Below are 15,349 nucleotides of genomic sequence, written 5' to 3' on the forward strand. Positions count from 1 at the left end.
TACCAATCACCATTGAGAATTGTCTTACGATCTAATGGGGAGGAATGAAACACGATCGTACCTAAAAACGACTACGTGGGAGGCTAGGGACAAGTCAACTATCATAGAAAGTGTGATCTACAGAAATGGCATCATAAAATGTTTAAAAATGAAGTGGAACCATGAGCCGCTAGGTCAGTAGTTTCCCTGCAAAGTTTTGAACATTATATAAAGTTATTTCTATGGTCTTCAGAAGTGTAGACCATAGAAAAATTTGGTCAGTTTGTTTTATACACTGAAAATTTACTGGCGAACTGGATGAAATCGTGCGTGTGTGTGATGTTTGCTGTTTTTATTTCCCTTATACCAACTTGATACAGGCCAGTCGAATAACATCTAGTGTAAGACAAAAGTTCTTAATATTAATACATTCTTCTAACGAATAAAAAATGCTATGGCGCAACAAAAGTAGTTCCGGGTTGAACATTGTGAGAATTTTCAATCTTCAGTTGAATTTTTCATCCTGGTAGTTGGAGAAAAGCCTGGTTCGAAAATAGGCGTTGTATACAGTCACGCACTAAACAGTATCTAATGTTTTTCCGTCGTTTTCTGTGTACTTAAAAGTTCCTTGACAGTTTTCTTCAGGAAGAGGTTTTATTTCTTTTAGAGTTATTTGCTCTCGTTTCGCCATTTTACCGTTCCGCATTCCGCTCGAGCAGGGACAAATTATTGGATTGACAGAAGAAGATGAGAAATACATGAAATACGCTAAAAAGTCAAACAATCTAAGAAAGGTACAAGAAAGTTTCACCAGCTGAAGTAAGAAATGTAAGAAAATAAAGGGAATAACACAAATGTAAAACAGTACTACGATAACAGCAGACATTTGAATAGCTCGTCTTCGTTTCTTTAAAGACCGTTGCTGTACATTTGGTGCGGTGTCCGCGAGGATTTTATTCTGCCTTTTTAAGGCAATTGCTATGGCAGTGTACAAAATGGTTATTAAAATTAACGGAGCAATACCAAATAAAGTCGTTCGAAGCCAATGATATGCCGCGATAGCCTCCTGGTTATTGAAAAGCGATTCTGTCTTTCTTTGAGATCAATACGTGTTATTGCCATGTACAACAAGTCCTGAAGTTATTAGTTGTGGAAAAGTGAACAAGCCTGCGACAATCCAAGTGGATGCGATGGATACTGTCCGAATCTTGGTTGAAATAAGCCCACGTTTCATCGGAAAAACGACAGCGACAAATCTATCACTTGCTATCCACACTAAGCTCTGAGCAGAAACGTGGGAGGACACATAGCCTGCAAAAACAAACAATTTGCAAAATATCGTTCCAAAGATTCCACTGACGCGCCACTGTAGTGAGTCAGTCAGCAATATTGTTATGTGAACAGGGATCACAACCAGCGGAAAAAGCAAATCCGACACGGCCATGTTCACGATGAAATAGTTAATTGTTTTCCGTAACTCTCGGTGTTTGTAGACGATGATGATTATGAAGACGTTCCCAAAAAAGCTGCCCAGCAGAATAAAATAATGAGCGCAAACTTTGGAGATTTTCTCTGCAGTCGAATCGACAAAGATACACGATGAGTTCTGTTGGCCAAGAGCAGTTCCGTTACGAATGATTAAAATCGTCGTATTTGATTTTAGTGACATGATGTGCTGTTTAGGATCTTTAATGCAGCCTCGTGGTGAGTAGAAGCGCTTCAGAAACAAAACCATAAAAAAATAAAAAATCTGTCAGCACAATATATTCGCAATGAAATCCGCTGCAAAACGTTTTTCTTTCTTTCATCTCCAAATTATAACTGCTTTTCAAAAGTATGATACATAGGTTTTTGTTGAATAAATATTCCTTCTTTGTTCAAATCATGTGGTTGACAAAAGAAAATAATTACTGGAAACTTCATTTTTGTAAAACACAATCATGACCGTGGAATAAAATTTTGCCAAATATCACATCACAGTTAATATATATGTCAAATCGAACTCATTTGAATTCATCTCAACGATAAAAAAGAATTAGTAGCTTAATTACAAAAGCTATATAGCTATTGCTTTGAGGTTAATGCTTTTACGTTTAAGAGCAACATGCTTCCCAGTATATTAGCTTTACGACAGATCTATATGAAATAACAAAATGTCAAGGCATAGCATTATTCTTAATTTTTAGAATTCGAATATATCAACACTGTATAATTTGGTCCTTTGCCATAGAGGAAAAGTAATTTGGGATAGAAAGGAATAATATCCGTTATTTTTTTGCGCGAATGCGAAAGCCGTGAACACCTTGATTTGATTATGGCACGGTTTATAGAGGCATTTTCCTGGGCCGCAAAACACGGTAGAAATAATAATGCACCAAAGTATGTTTGAATAATGACAACCAATCATCAAAGCGAATTTAAAAGAAACGCTTTTAGATGTGTACTACCATGCAGACAGTGTAAGTTCTAATTGTGGCTGAAAGTGGCTTAGAAAAACACGAATTTGCTAACATAATCACGCGTGCTTGTGGAGAATGTATAATGATTTAAAAGTACGGTCCTGTTTAACAGGTTGATGTACTTCGCCAAGCTTGCAAAAGCTGGCATTCGCTCTTTTTTTCCCAAATACAAATTTGATACAAGCTAGTTGAATAACATCATGATGTACTATACATCTTTAAGTTATGACCGTTTGTATCAGCACAGGTGCGAGTAACAACCACGATATAAGCGAAAAATAATGCTGCTATTTCTCGGACATGTGCTGCTACCAGGGCTGATACAAATGGTCATAACTTTTGAAATACTGAAAACGTACATGTGATTTTGCATATTTTTGCCGTTAAAGCACTACACTTTTCGGCTGTGTAGAGTAGAGTTATCAGCTAGGTCCCGAAATATTCACTGCTAAATCAAGGTCATTTGTCAACTTTCGTTCGATGCCGATAAGTAGTGGTCCTTATATCCTTGTTTTTGCATTTCCAGATTTATCGAGGGAAAAGTTGCTACTTTCTTAGAAAACTAGAAATATTTATGAACAAATTGACACAAAAATTGTTGGTGTTCGATGCGAATGAAACATTTGACAGCGGCTCAAAAAATGCCTATTTTTCTAATTTTCCAGACGTTGCAGCGGCCCCAAAGGGGCAAAATATTTAATAGCTCCTAACGCGGCCAAAACATCATTTTGAATCAAACCAAATCTGTTTTAGTTCTAGCCTCAGTAAAGTCTTTCAGTTGCCAGAGTTTCAGGCAAAATTAATTTTTGACGCGAATTTGAGTGGGTGTTTTTCAGAAAGACATCCTCTTAAAGGACTCTTCAATGGAGCAAACTAGTGCAACAAGCTTATCGGTATGAGGTCTGGATTCCAAAACATGACGGTTAAAAACGGCTTCCTTAAAAACAAATTGGTAGTTAAGAAAGAACCACTTCCCATGATAACGTGTCTTTGCGAAGGAAGACGAAAAAGAAACATCAAGGTAGAATCCGCTGTAAGAAAAAAAGATGACGGCTTCATTTATTTCCCCGTGCCTGGTATTAAAGCCATGACAAGTCTATTGCATCCTTTCATATTAAAACAAGGGTTTCAAAGAATCCAAGTTTTAATACTTTTATTAATATTGTAAATAATATTAAGCACTTTTTTCGACTTTTTTTGCTTGTTTACAAGCGCAAGTAGGAGAATAGCAGTTATGTGGGGCAAAATTTGGAACCACATTCTTGTTAACTCTCAAGGGACTTTTTTTAATTTCTCAAGGGACTGTTTTAATTTCTCAAGGGATTTCTTTTCGCTGTTAGGTGATCACTTGCGATCTCGTGGAAAAAAACGTGACTTGTCACATTTACAAACGTTATATAACAATTTTAAAAGTGACATGCCAGCTTTCTTATCTCAACGCACGTGTGTCTGAAAGGCGATCTATAAAAAGCATCGCACAAACAATGGATTGCGTAACTAACGCTAAAACACGAATAAATAATCACTAGCAATTACATCGTTTAAAAATTACAAACGTCAAAAATAAACCATACCAAAAAACTCGCATTTTTCAAAGATATTATTGAAGTTAAAACAAATGCAAGAGATGGGGGCTTCTTTTAGCTTAGGAGCGGTTAAAAATTAGGCCAAATTTGGTCGCTACAAGCGCCATTCTATTTCGTCATTAGCCAAGGTCGTTAGGGACCTGACCTCGCGTTGATTGCAATGTTGCATGAATCGGCTTTACAACATGCGATCGTGTCTACGCAGTTCGAGTGGAATTTCAGTCAAAGACAGCAAAATTATTTCGTATTTCATCTTCAAATATAATTCGAAAGCATATCCGACCCTCGCAGAGCCCAGACAAAACACAGATTGAGTGTATCGATTTGTTTACGCCGCAATTATATGAGCAATCTTTTCTCCGACTGTAGTCGGAAATATCCGTATTTTTTTCGTGCTTTTTCGTGGAGCAATCGTAACGATACGGCCTTGAACACATTGAACAGCGGTCTACCTATAACAATTCAAATATGGCGTCGCAAAAACAAAGCGTCGAACGCATATTTTGCTGTTTCATTTGCTAATTTTGCTGCCGTAATCGACTGCCTCGAAAGGTCCTTGCAATTTTAAAGTATAGAATTGTCAGATCTCGGTGAAATTTGCACTGTTTATTTGTGTAATGTTGAGGAATATGTTTATAAATACCCGGCGCGGAATCGGTGCGGACGAGCCATTTTTGACAAAATTATATTGCTGCATTTCCTCCGCGAAGATAGGAAATTGTTAACTGAACTAAACTACAAAGCAACTGTAATGATAAGTTCGAAGAACAATGGTCAGGATAAACCTTCGACTCATACTTCATGCAAAAAAGTCGGTATCTCGAAGAAAATTACCTACCGCCCTCAAAAATGTTTTGTTTTTTGATTATTATAAGGAGCAAAGGAATAGTTTCATCGCTGTCAGTGTGGGCGCCATTTTTTGATATTAAAACCAAGTAGAATTAGAACTGTCTAGGTTTTAATATTTTGGCTTTATGTGTTTATGTAAACGAATAAATGAATGGCAGGTCGACCAGAAATCATGTACCACTTTATGATCATCTGAGAGACCAAACCAGACAAATGAATGCAGGGAGTAGAGGCTGCATCCTGTTGGCTGTATGACTATAGGCTTTGACTTATGTAATTAATTATTTCTATTTAAATTTAAAGTTTATGTTGCATGATGCGAGGGAGGATAACGAAGACTATAAACAATGTTTTGTTTTTGATGTAAAGATCATTCTCGGAGACCCAGGGGCAGTTAGTGTGGGCGACAGGCAGCTTATCGGGACGACGGGATCTTCGGGCAAAAGTTTACAAGAGCGTAACAGCCCCTGGGCACTTTGTCTCACCGAACCAGTTCCAGAAGCGTTTGAACTCCTTCCTCCTGATTGGCCAGAAAAATATTTTTCTGGCCAATCAGCGAGTAGAACAGGCCAAGAGACTCTGATGTCTTCTTACACGAAGTAGTTTTCTCCTTCGATCGACGAAGTTGCTTGGCCCTTGCAACCGAGAGATAATTCTTGTGAACCGTTTCAGAAAAAAATTCAACGAAGCGTACGGAATCGCCAACTGAAAGCCAGGCGCAAGAAAACAAATACCCGTCGCCAAATTTTCACGGCAGCCTTTTTGAAGGTATGGTGAATTTTTCTAGCTAAAACACGATACACGACTTCCACTTTCAATTGCAACGTTGGTTGCTTGTGGAGTAAACAATGTTACATAATTTGTTTTTTCGATCGTTGAACGACTTCTGAAACTTTCCATGATTTGGGAATCTTCGTTGCACGGGCCATGATCGAACGTGGGAACGATCGGCGAGCTGCACTGCTCACACTTTGCTTCCTTGCTTAGATATATAGGAACTTTAAACTTGTGCTGTCAGACATTCAGGACAACTTTCATTTTTCACACTTTGAGTAAGTGTTTATTTCAATGTGCAACAGCTGTCACTTACTGAGAAACATGTAACTAAACATCTAGAGCTGATCGTTTCTTTTCTCTTCATCTGGGAAGTTTCCCTGCAAGAAAAAGATTCCATAATTATTCGATTTCAAAGAATGCAGTTTATTCGAAGCCAGTTAGCTTAGTTTTCAGAGTTCCTTAAAAATTTTAAATTGAAGCACTGTACCGCACATTTGCCAAATGTTGTGTATCAAAACACGGTCAATGTACTGTAAAATTGCAGATGATTCTTTTTGTTAGCAGTGATCTTGAAGGTGACACAGATTAACTCTTTATCAATGAAAGGGAAGAAATCTAAAGGAAATCTAGAAGAAAGGAAAGTTTTGTGCGCCCAGTAAGTGCGAACAAATTTCCGAGGATCTTTGACTGATCGGACTCTAGCTCCATGGCTTATTCGACTTATCCAGTTGTGTATTGTAAGGGTGAAAATTCAACTAGTTTTAAATTGCTTCAGTTTAATTTTTGCATGTTTTTTTGTATTTCGTTAAATATACTGAATGAAGTTGGAACACGACACTATCTGAGTTGGGACGGACGTGTAACTAACAAGCGGTAACAGCACTTACCTTCTCACTCTCTCACTAGCAGCATTGAGCTACGTATTCTTTCCTCTTCCTTTCTGCAATCTGCAATATTCATGATCAGCTGAATATTTAATATTATCAGATTACATATATATACTTCCATAAGAGAAGAACATTTCTATTTTGAAACCTTCGTGGTCTCTAAAAAAAGGCAAAATATCAATTTTTAAAAAAGTAAAAGTCCCCGAATTCGCTTTGAATTCTCTCTTTAAAAATCTAAAGTCGCTTTGTTCTTTTTTTTTCTTAGTACAATTCTTTTATCATTGTTACCAATGCATGTTTTGAGCGCTATTCAGCTTAATTGTTACAAAAGGCTGACAACTGCGAGCAAGGAACGTGTAATTGTACCTTGAGCGTGAAATTGCTGGTAGCTTTAGTTTGTATATATAGAAAACATTGTAAGTATTGTCAGTGTTATTGTGGCTTTAAAGATCGGGACACACTAGGCGACACGTCGCTGGAACACGTCGCGGCGACATGTTGCTGCGACATGTCGCCTCGAGTGACATGGTGCATTCTTGCGACAAACTAATCGCTGCGACAAAATTTTGTCGCTGCGATGTGTCGCACGAATTCAAACTGTTTTGAATTCGTGCGACACATCGCAGCGACAAAATGATCGATAGCAGCGTTGTCGCAGCGTGTGTACACGTCCGCGACAAATCGCTGCGACAAGTTGCTGCGACAAATTATAAATTAACCAATGAGAGAGCGTCATGTATTTTCGCCGTATTGAATTGGAAAACTAGTTCACATTCCCACCCTTCCAAATGCGCTGTTTGCACCGAACAAACACCTTGTCGCAGCGACTTGTTTTTAAGCAGTGCACACGGAGCGAACTCGTCGCAACGACCTGTCGCTGCGACTTGTCGCATAGTGTGTCCCGACCTTAATGGGACTATGCCACGGATTTTAACAGATTTTTGAACAGGCAAAATTATATTTGTGTCGTAGGAAACTTAAAAATACAAATTATTTTTTGCTGTTGTAACCAGTAATGTATAAACAATTCCGACCGCTAATGATTGGAAACTTGCTAGGTACCATTTCTGTAGGAGCAACTGATAAAGAGTGGTAGTACTATAATATTAACCGTCAAACTATAAGTGCTGGAAGTTTCTGGAAACCCTTATGATATGATGATGTAGGTGCCAAGCGCAACGCCAATGCGCCACAAAGATGGGAGAGATCGGACATCAGCAAAGGCGCCACGGCAGCCGCACGTCCATGTGAGACCACACCACCACCCAACCCAGGAAAGAACAGACCCCACCGGGAACCATGCCCACCGCGATGAGTGTGGGTTGTCCGCTGTACACTGGAGCAGGAGACGGGGCCTACGGTTTATCTCCTTATCCGAGAAGACTTAACGGAACTGTGTCACGGATTTAAGCAAAATTTAGGCATAGGAAATGGCTAACAAATTCGGTGAAATGTAAAAATAACCACTTACACTAGTGAATGAACATTTCAGTAACACAGCAAATACAAAAGAAGATACGGATGGCCAAAGGTGAAAAAGATTGAAACGGATTGCGATATGGAAATACTGTGGGGCTGAAAAGTTTTCAAAGTTAATCTCGTTTACTTGTAACTTTAAATTATAACGCGCGAGAGACACATTTGGTTGTAATGAAGCTTTGGTTTTGTCATTTAGTTCTATATCAGCAATTTCATTGCAAACATTACGTTTCATAGCGAGTATTTGCCGAGGGAAAATGTAATAAAATAAACTTAACTCAGCCGTGACACAGTCCATTTAACACCCACCTTACAATAGATAAACTATTCTTACTGCTTTCAAGTAAGAAATCAGTAAGCACAGAGCAGTGAATCAAAATTAAAGGTTAGTACGTACATCTGGTATGCCTACGCCCCATATTTCAATAAATTCTTCCGTATCGCATCCTTCACTAACAGCATTCCTCTTTTACTTCGTTGGCATATGTATGTCCATGTATTTGAATAGCAGACATACGGTACATATGTTGCCCGTTTGTTTTTAACTAAGAAGCTGTTGGCATGATTCCCATCCAAAAGAAACTTGTCTGCATCTGTTAAACACACATATATCGTAATTAACTAAGCAGCTAGACAGCATCGCCTTAGGGATGGACCATTATTTTTTTGGAGGGGGGGGGGGGGGGGGGGGGAATGAAAAATAGTGAAAAAAATTGTTTGCAGAAAAATAATGGTCCGTCCCTTAAATCGAATAGGATATAGACAGAGAGACGTGACAGATCCAGGTTAATATAAGAGGACCTTTCAGTGAGATTGGAATGGCAATAGCGAAATTTGATATGTGGTGTGGGACATATTTCTCGGAAAGAGTTTGACAATTTGTTTTGCCTGAAGTGTACATTCCCCATTTGAGCAAAACTGAAAGAATAGTGTTTTTTCGCCAAAATGCCAATAAAGATTAATGCTGGATGAAAGACCACACTAACCACTGGGAAAACGTTCTCCGACCGAAAATTGTTCACATTAATATGGCCGACATCATAAACTTTTCACTTTTTAAGGCTGTGTTCACACATGTGCCAGAGTACGATTCTCGCTGGTCACTAATGTGAACACGCCATAATTCGTGCACGGTACCTAGGTACCTACTTAGGCCGTGTTCACACTTAGTGCCTGAGCACTGGTACCTGAGCACCGGCAAAAAACTAGCGTCGTGTTCACACACAGAAAACCAAAGTACCCAACTATTAAGTGCCCGAGTACAAGGTCTCGTCCTTGCCAATTTTCGGGCACGGTGCCTGTGCCCTAAAAATGTCGTGCGCACTTAAAAAATAGTATGTTCACATGGGCGGTGCCCAGCGAGAATCGTACTCGGGCACAGTTCCCAGTCACCAAGTGTGAACACAGCCCAAGGACTGGTACCTAGGCACTGGCAAAAAATAGCGTCGTGTTCAGACCAACCAAAGTACCCAGTACCCTTAAGTGTCCGAGTACAAGGTCTCTTATCACGGCGTGGGCACTTCAAAAAGTAGTATGTTCACATTAGTGCCCAGCAAGAATCGTTCTCAGGCACCCTGCACAGGTACCAAGTGCGAACACAGATTTCCTTTTCTTTCCTTTCCTGCATTTTCTCTTGACGATTCCTACGCTTACCTTTTTCCTTGGACCAGGAATAACCAAACATCAGAAACATCACGGCCAGAATAAGGAAAGTGCACTTCATCTTAGATCAGTGCTGTAAATAAGAAAAATCAATGTTGTTCATACAAAAATCTTTTGATCAGTCACGCCATAACTAGGAATAGATAGATCGAGGCATAAGGGTTGAAAAACGACTGCAACTACGTATACGCCCGCCTTGACCCCCGCTAGTTTTTTTATTGAGAATGTACCTGATGCCGGGAAACTTCAACTAACAACATCAGCTTTGAGGTAAAGAAGAGAGTGGCTATGCACTGGACGCCAACTGGGAAAAGAGCAAGGGGACGACTAAAGGAGACCTGGCGACGGACAGTTGAAAAAGAGATGCGGGCAAGCGGAGTCAGCTAGGGAGAGCTGAGAAAGAGGGCAAAGGGAGGCAGCAGTGGCGGTCTCTGGTAACGGCCTTATGTGCCCAAGGGCACGAAGAGGATTATGTGAGTGAGTGAGTTGGTGAGTACTAGATGGGGAGCTCAAAAGCTCAAATTCAGTTACTTTTCGAGTTTTCAAATATGTATTCGTACTTTGTAAGACTGAAAACATTTCCTCAGAGTTAATGTGAAGCATCTTTTAAACTTTCCTGCCAGTTATAGCTAGACCAGTACCTATCTTGTAGAAAGAAAGGGTTTATTGTTCCGGCTCAGCTTCTCACATTAAGCATTAAAAAATAGTCCTTTTGTTCTTGGTAGCGCTGAGGGTCTTTGGCCGAAGCTAAGCGGAAAAGCTCGTGACTAATAGGAAAATTTTCGGCATGACAATTTTGCTTCATTGGGGGAGTGGGTAGCGTAAATTTGCACTAGTCAGGTCATTTTTCACAGGTGTACGCTAGGGAAAATTTGACCGTCGGTGTGCCAGTCGGACTGATTAAGAAGACAGGAGTAAAAAAAATTATATCTGTCTCATTCAGATCACCTAAGTCTACACAAAAAAACACCTGGTATTACTCGAAGTACGAAAACAGCCACGCTAAACTTTTTATTCATACTTGTGAAGGCGCGAAACAACACTTTGAACATGAAACCACGCTTAACTCTTTATTGATATTGTGAGGACCCGAACCCTCCCTTTGAACACGAAACTTTGATCTACTTTTTATTGATACTTGTGACGACCCAAACCAACGCCTTTAACACCAGTTTTTAACTTTTTATTGATACTTGTAGAGACGCGAACCAACCTTTTGAACACGACACCTTGCTTGATTTTTTATTAATACTTGTGAAGACGCGAACCAACGCTTTGAACACAAAACCTTGCTTTCAAAACTTTCCATTGATACTATTGAAGACGCGAACCAACGCTTTGAACGCGAAACGTTGCTTAACTTTTTATTGATACTTGTGTAGACGCGAACCAACGCTTTGAACACGAAACCTTGCTTAACATTTTATTGTTACTAATAAAGAGGCGAACCAACGCTTTAAACATGAAACTTTGCTTAACTTTTTTTTAATACAGTCGAAGTTCTCGTAAGCGGACACCCTCGGGACGCGAAAAAAGTGTCCGCAACTGGAGCTGACCGCTTACGAGAATGGTTCTCGTAAGCGGCCACTTAGGTGTAGGGGATATATGGCCGCTTACAGGAGCTTGCTCAGCTAACAAAATGCTAATATGCATGTAAGTAGTGTTTCGAAATATAACCGGACAGGGATGACAAGAAAACAAACACTGAAATATGGTACTGTAAAATCATTGTGACGAACGATAATGTGAAGTTGATTGATAAAAACAAGATACAGAGGCTAAAAATGTTCGGGTTGTAGCCAGGCATGTTTAAAATTCGAATTAATAAGTTGACACTGGCTAAAAATATTGTTTTTGGACGTTTCGGCCACTACTGTTGCCTTCTTCAGCAAGATAGAAATGCTATAAAAAGGTAAGCAAGGTTTCGTGTTCAAAGCGTTGGTTCGCTGAAGAAGGCAACAGTAGTGGCCGAAACGTCCAAAAACAATATTTTTAGCCAGTGTCAACTTATTAATTCGAATTTTTAAGATACAGAGGCTGTTAAAGAATTTTCATTGGGGTGTCCGCTTACGGGAGCTTAAAAGCAAAGAAAAAGTCCAAGTCATCATCTCTGAAAGTGTCCGCGGCCGCTTACGGGAATGTCCGCTTACGAGAATGTAAAATTACAAAGTTTGTATGGGAGCTAAAACAGGGTTTCAAACAAGGCGGTCGTAAGTAGAGCTGTCCACTTACGAGAGTGTCCGTTAAGAGAGCTTCGACTGTACTAATGAAGACGCGAACCAACGCTTTGAACACGAAACCTTGCTTACCTTTTTATTGACACTAATGAAGACGCGAACCAACGCTTTGAGCATGAAACCTTGCTTAACTTTTTATTGATACTTGTGTAGACGCGAACCAACGCTTTGAACACGAAACCTTGCTTTACTTTTTATTGATACTTGTGTAGACGCGAACCAACGCTTTGAACACGAATCCTTGCCTTACCTTTTAATTGATACTAATGAAGACGCGAACCAACACTTTGAACACGAAACCTTGTAATTGCTTAACTTTTTATTGATACTTTTGAAGACGCGAACCAACGCTTTGAACACTAAACCTCGCTTAACTTTTTATTGATACTTATGAAGACGCAAACCAACGCTTTGAACACGAAACCTTGCTTAACATTTTAATGATACTTGTGAACGCATTGAACACGAAACCTTGCTTAACATTTTATTGATACTTATGAAGTCGCGAACCAACGCTTTGAACACGAAACCTTGCTTACCTTTTTTACTAAAAGAACTAATTAATCCGAGTGGCGGGGTTAAGGTACTGTGCGCTTAAACGGTGCATAAAATTTCGCATCCTTGACTAAATATTTACAAGTAAAATATCCACAGCATTCAAATAAACACAAAAATATAAAACTATAGCCCTCATATGGCGCCAATTGTTTACCTATTAAAAGACGCGGCATTAAAGCGAACATGCAATGTTGTTTTTCTAACCAAAACCGGGTAAACGAGCAATAAATTGTTTGTTTAAAATGAAACCTACTATTTGGAAACTGGATTTATTTTGCATAGCAACATATTACCTGCCAAGGAATTGTAATGTTTCCATTAAGAAGAGTAAAAAGGCCTCTAGTGATCAAGTGCTTTGTTTTATTTTGAGCTCTTTTGGGTTCCAAGTAGAGATGACTGAAGCAGGTGTGTTCATGGCTACCTTTATAGATATTTTTTTTTAAGTTCAGAAAGCTTTTGTTGACATTTCAATTTCAATGATATATAACATGGCCGCACCTAGTAAATACGACAAACGGTAATACTGCAAACCGAGTCCTAACTAACAATGAGTTTGTTTTAAATGTGACTCTCCAAGGAAAAACAGGGACAAAGGTGAAAGCATACTCATAACACTCTACCACTTTAAAACAAAAGATTTCGATTTTAGCACGCTTTAAGCGTGTTCAGAAACTTGCCTCATTACTGAAGCTTTTGTTTCACAGGACACACTAAACACAGTAAAGCGTGCGCAGCAAAACAAAGAAGCGTGCAAAGCTTAAAAACAAAAGCTGCTTGCGAAATAACACAACGCGCTAAGTATGCTAAGTTTACTTTTGAGCTCTTTTGGGTTCCAAGTAAAGTCGACTGAAGCAGGTTTGTTCATGGCTACCTTTAAAGATAATTGTGTAAGTTGTTGACATGTGATTTTCAATGATAAATAACATGGCGCACTAACAACGCTAGCGCTTTGAACACGAAACCTTGCTTAACTTTTCATTGATCCTTGTGAGGACGCTAACCAACGCATTGAACACGAAACCTTGCTTAATTTTTTTTTAATACTTGTGAAGAAACGAACCAACGCTTTGAACACGAAACCTTGCTTAACATTTTATTGATACTAAGGAAGACGCGAACCAACGCTTTGAACACGAAACCTTGCTTACCCTTTTTTTTTACTAAAAGAACTAATTAATCCGAGTGGCGGGGTTAAGGCACTGTGCGCTGTGCCGCTCTCTTCTTCTACAACACTCTTTTGAAGATGCAGTTTCTCCTCTTGGATGGCGCTTACTGGAATTCCCATTCGAACAAACTTAAAAATTTGAGGCAACAATTATCCTACTTCGGAGACGATGTCGTGTCTAATTTCTTTGAGCGTTTTGCTTAGAAAAGCTGCTGTTCGTTCGACAAACGCAAAAGCGCGGTCACTGCTCTTTATCTTTACTAGAATTTCCGACATTTTCAATTTCTCGGTCGCTTCCGCGAAAAATTTACAAATGAATGATTCGATTATTCGATTCGTGATCTTTATCTTTCAATCTTGCGGTGAAGGCATGTCAATCAAATTGAATCATGAAATGTTCGCGTGAATATTGGAACCTTACGTCGCCGAGCGTTCATGCGTGAAGCGCGTTGACTGTAATATTGCAAAACTGGCCACAAACATGACTCACCACAGTGGGATTTTCTCGTTCAGGTGTTTTCTTCTTCTGCCTAAGCCTTCGTTACTGGTTAGCGCTCTGTGAAGAACTGAATGCAATCGGTGTCTTTCTGTGCTTTAAGTGCCCTCGATAGTAACGATGGAATATAAAATTTACATCTGTCAAGCACGATAATTGTGTTTAATTGCTGGCGACAGCTATCTAGACTTACTGGCGCCAGTTGGGTCTGCAAACAGCGCATGTTTAGCTGCATTCACCTTTCTAAAGATTTTTTTAATATTTAGTAAATATAGAATTTTCAACGAGTTGAAAAAACTGCAAATTCTCACTTATCATATAATCTTCAACAAAAGTAAAAGCAGCCATAGAGAGTTAGAATACTCGCAGTTATTCTTGTATTTTGAAACCCAAATTTAAGGCTAAAACAAGGCGAAATTAACGCTCAAAAATTTCATTTTTTGAAATATATTGACAAGCACTGCGAAGTAATGATGACGAAGTTGTCACCAGTTGTCACCTACGAATATCATTAAATAAGTTCAGAAAGCTTTTGTCGACATCTTAAATTCAAAGATACATAACGCGACTGTTTAAAAGCACTTAGTAAATGAATAGGACAGTAAATGTCAACTGAACTGACTTTTGAGGAAAATACTTTCTCTGAAGCAGACGAAACGTTTATCGGAGTTGTCTCGCATGACATGGCGCTAATTGTTTACCATTAATATAAAGATCACGAGGCGAAAGGCGTTCATGCAATAATATTGTTTTTTCTAACGAAACCGTTTAGCGAGTAATAAATAATTGGAAATGAAACCAACTATTTGGAAACTCGGAAACTGTTTCACGATTGCCATTCACAACTTTTCGAGGGTTGCAATATTGGTTGAGTTGATGTATTATTTTGGTAATTTTCTGATAAGCTGATTTTTCCCATAGCAACATATTTCCATTTGACAAAATTTAAAAGGTCTGTAATTGATGCGGTGCTTTGTTTGCTTTTGAGTTCAAAGTAGGGGTGACGAAAGAGGTTTGTTTATGGATCTCTGCTTATGGTTACATTCAAAGATAATTCGTTAAGTTCAGGTATCGCATGACATGGCGCTAATTGTTTACCATTACAGATCAGTACTTTCTCTCAAACAGGTGACACCTTTTTATTATTATTCGGAATTGCCCTCATATGGCGCCAATTGTTTACCTATTACAAATCGCGACATTAAAGCGAACATG

General features: G+C 39.0%; 1 long non-coding RNA gene and 1 pseudogene across 1 annotated transcript; both read right to left on the reverse strand.

Moving 5' to 3' along the window:
- Nucleotides 1–112: 112 nt before the first annotated feature.
- LOC144664598 (neuromedin-K receptor-like) lies at nucleotides 113–1,648 on the reverse strand (annotated as a pseudogene).
- A 4,257-nt stretch (nucleotides 1,649–5,905) lies between these two features.
- LOC144666978 (uncharacterized) lies at nucleotides 5,906–14,271 on the reverse strand. Its single transcript, XR_013573257.1, has 5 exons — nucleotides 14,129–14,271; nucleotides 9,670–9,751; nucleotides 8,414–8,609; nucleotides 6,538–6,597; nucleotides 5,906–6,027 (listed from the first exon to the last, which is right to left on the reverse strand). It is a non-coding gene; the product is annotated as an uncharacterized LOC144666978 (long non-coding RNA).
- Between the last annotated feature and the right edge of the window lie 1,078 nt (nucleotides 14,272–15,349).

The sequence above is a fragment of the Oculina patagonica genome, chromosome 9, assembly GCF_052425735.1.
Source record: "Oculina patagonica isolate OP01 chromosome 9, crgOcupat, whole genome shotgun sequence".
Taxonomy (NCBI): domain Eukaryota; kingdom Metazoa; phylum Cnidaria; class Anthozoa; order Scleractinia; family Oculinidae; genus Oculina; species Oculina patagonica.